Below are 3,988 nucleotides of genomic sequence, written 5' to 3' on the forward strand. Positions count from 1 at the left end.
CCAGTGTCATTATTATGTCCCCCAGTGTCAATAATAATAATAATAATAATAATAATAATAATAATGACACTGAGGGGACATAATAATAAAAATAATAATGACACCAGTGGGACATAATAATAATAATGACACCAGGGGGACATAATAATGACACCAGGGGACATAATAATAATATGTCCCCCATTGTCATTATTATTATGTCCCCCCAGTGCCATTATTATTATTATTATGTCCCCTGGTGTCATGATTGTTATCTCCATCCCCTTGTGTCATTATTGTTATGTCCATCCCCTTGTGTCATTATTGTTATGTCCATCCCCTGGTGTCATTATTGCTATGTCCGTCCCCTGGCGTCATTATGGTGATGACGTGTGTGTGTGTCCCAACCCCGGGTGTCGCCTGGTGTCATTATGGTGATGACTAGGGACAGGACCGGATTTACCCTGCCTGCTGCCCCAAGGCCAGGTTCCGCAATGCGGAATACTCGTACTCACCCAAATGCTCCGATAACTTTCCCGATACCAGAACTTCTGGTCAGACGGAGATTTCCTCTGACCGGCAGTGCCACGAGAGAACATGGAGCCGGGAAGCTGGATCTATGCTATTTGGCCGGCTCGGGAAGCTGACTTCCCAGCCAATCAGTGTCGAGCCGGGCAAACAAATCTGATAATATGGCGACACGACCCCCTCACCCTGCAGACAAATCATTCCCCTCACATAGATCCTTAGCAGCAGTCATTACCATACCAGTACCTCGGCCAGACACCGCTCTCCAAGCTCTCCCGGATCTGCCCACGTCTCCTGTGTGTACAGCGCCTGCGTGATCAGCCCTCAGCCTGCTACCGCGCATGCACAGGATTTCTGATTGAGAGCGCTGGGCAGTCTGCGCATTCGCAGTAGCAGGCTGAGGGCCGATCACATGGGCGCTGTGCACACACGAGATGTGGGCAGATCCCGGAGTGTCTGCCCAGCTGGCCGAGGGACTGGTATGGTAATGATTACTACTGAGGATCTATGTGAGGGGAATGAGATGCCTGCAGGGTGGGGGTAGTGTCACCATATTGTCAGATCTATTTGGCTGGGAAGCCGGCTTCCCGTCCAATCAGCATCGAGCCGGCCAAACAGAATAGAGTCGGCTTCCCGGGCAATCAAGAATCCGGGCGGTGGGTAATGACATGCTGCCTGGCTCCCTGATTGCCCGGGAAGCCGACTCTATGCTACCAGAAGTTCTGGTATCAGTACTCGGTATGGGCGAGTACTGAAATATAAATATGGGTACTCGATACCGAAAAAACGGTATCGGTGCATCCGTAGTGATGACTATTATTATTATTTTAAAATAATAATAATGACACCAGGGGACATAATAATAATCACACCAGGAGACATAATAATAATGACACCAGGGGACATAATTATAATGACACCGGGGGACATATAAAATAATGACACCGGGGGACATATAAAATAATGACACCAGGGGACATATACAATAATGACACCAGGGGACATATAAAATAAATGACACCAGGAGACATAATAATAATAATGACACCAGGGGACATAATAATAAATCACACAGTTCCCGCATTCACTCTCTCTGCAGACAGCGGTGACTGTCAGTCACAGCTCCTCACAGGAATACCCCCTTTCCCCCCTTTTCTCTGATCCTCCAACGCTGACTGGAGGGATGGATGGGGCGGACACAACCTCTAGTGAGGTAGAGTCAGCTGTCAATCAGGTGGTGGGGTGGATCTGGACAATATTTTTTGGATCCATCCCAGCTGCAGCGTGGCTCTGCTCTGTCAGCATATAGCGGGCAATATTGCATGGGGGGGCGTGGTGGGGGGCCCAATAAAATGTTTTCCCGGGGTCCAATCAATATTGAAGACGGCCCTGCACACACACACAGGTTGAACTGGATGGACCTTGGTCTTTATTCAACCTCACCTACTATGTCACTATGTTACTATTTCCTCCTAGTTTGTAGAGATTACCTCTCACATCCTGCTTCTCAGGGACAGGAAGCCAAGGGAATTCTATCCAAAGGGATACAGACAGAAAAAAAATCCAGTTACTTATTGCAAAAATAAACTGATTGTTTTACCTTTCTATATTCTATCCAAAACTAAACAAAAATATGACTATACATACACTTTAAACTTGTCCCAACCCAACCCACCTGATGAAGCCCTATGGGGCTAAATGTTTTGGATGGAGCTTGATGATGTCGGATGCTTTAGAGTGTTTATTTATCAAACATACTGGGGGGAATTTATCAAAAACAGAGCTGTTGACCATGGCAACCAATCAGCTTCTATCTTCCTTTTGTTCAGTTAGGATTTGAAAATGAAAGAGAGAAGCTGATTGGTTGGCATTCACAGCTGCTCCACATTTTGTCTGCTCCAGTTTTGATAAAGTCCCCTTACTGAATTTTAGAGTTTCAGTGAATAAGATATTATGATCTGTACTATATGCATTTTTTTGGCATCTCATACTCCATCTGGTTGACAACTAATGTGTTTTGCAGTGTGACTGGAGGAGAGAAACCATTTAATATTAACATTCCAAAGTTGGTTTCTTGAGATTCATTACCCACAAGCACTTTTTGACCTCTGATGCTCTGAGGTTCTTCAGTATTAGTAAGTTGCTTATTTTACCTTGGTGGTTGACACCTGGAAGATTTGGCTGAAAGCACTGCAAATCTTTGAGTAATACACTTTAATCTTACCCTGCATTTCGTACTTTAACTAACCCATAACATTAACCTTGAACACTTAAAAGGAGAACTATGAGGTGAGTGATTTTCACTCAACCTCATAGTTCGAGCCGACGTGTGACAATGAAACTGTCACACGTCGGCTCAAAAGATCGGGAAGTGAGCGAACACATAATGTTGCTCGCTCACTTTTCGATAATGTACCTGCAGAGAGCCATGACTGTCCCTCACGGCTCCCTGCAGGGATTCCCCGATCCTCCAGCGCTGACTGGTGGAACGGATGGGGGAGGGGGCGGGTACAGCTGGCTCTGCCTCTAGATAGGCAGAGCCAGCTGTCACTCTGGCAGCTGGGTGGATCTTGACAGTATGTCGGGATCCGTCCCGGCTGCAGCGGTCTCAGTATATATGTAGCTCGTGATATACTGAGCTTTGGGTCACGGGAGGACTCTAGTTACATAGTTACATAGTATTTGAGGTTGAATAAAGACATTAGTCCATCAAGCCCAACCTATAGGATTTCATTCTTAGGAGTTCCTGTACCCCTGTATATTACGGTCCCTTAAGAAAAACTATTTTTATTGTTATTGTTCTTCCTTGATTTCGGTCATCCATTGGTAGTTATGCTTGCATGTGCCAACGGATTTCCTATATTGACTGGAGTGAGCCCACTATTATTAACTCCTTTTTTACTAGTTTCTGGGTTATTTTTACCTATGATTAAATTATCTACGTTTAGTTTAAGTAATTATATTTTTATACCCTCCCCCCACTTTCTAGTTTAAAAGCTCCTCCAGTCTTTCTACCATTTTTATGTCCTCCGTGACCCTTAGGAGAACTATGGGGAAAAACACTTACCCCATAGTTCTGTTTTAACCTGAACAATAAAACTAAACACTTGCCCCACCTCACAAGTAGTGATGGGCAAACTTGCTCGGCCTGTTGCAACTAATGCAAACCCCATTAAAGTCAATAGGAGGTGAATCTTGAAAATAATTCTTCTTCATTTTGTAGGCTAGTAGACAAGGGATTTAAAAAACAAAGGGCATGGTGAGCTAGGCAGTATGCTGGAGGACATTTACCAAAGCAAAAACAAATTTAATTTCAGCTGGGAGCGGTGATTTTAATTATGCTTAAAGCACAACACTAAAGTACATAATTCCTTTAAATATTATCCTTAGGAGATGCCCTAAACCTGCCTGTGAAGTGATGCATTTTTACAATGTATACAACCTACTACAGACTCTTCAGGTTTGGCATGGATCTGATTGA

General features: G+C 44.3%; 1 protein-coding gene across 1 annotated transcript in view; it reads right to left on the reverse strand.

The window, feature by feature from the left end:
• The window catches only part of LOC108800446 (neurexin-2-like), a 149,053-nt gene that overhangs the window by 99,564 nt on the left and 45,501 nt on the right, over positions 1 to 3,988 (reverse strand). The gene's annotated exons all lie outside the window — the stretch shown is intronic.

This window comes from Nanorana parkeri, unplaced genomic scaffold (genome assembly GCF_000935625.1).
Source record: "Nanorana parkeri isolate BGI_ZX_2015 unplaced genomic scaffold, ASM93562v1 scaffold2029, whole genome shotgun sequence".
NCBI classification, from domain to species: Eukaryota; Metazoa; Chordata; class Amphibia; order Anura; family Dicroglossidae; genus Nanorana; species Nanorana parkeri.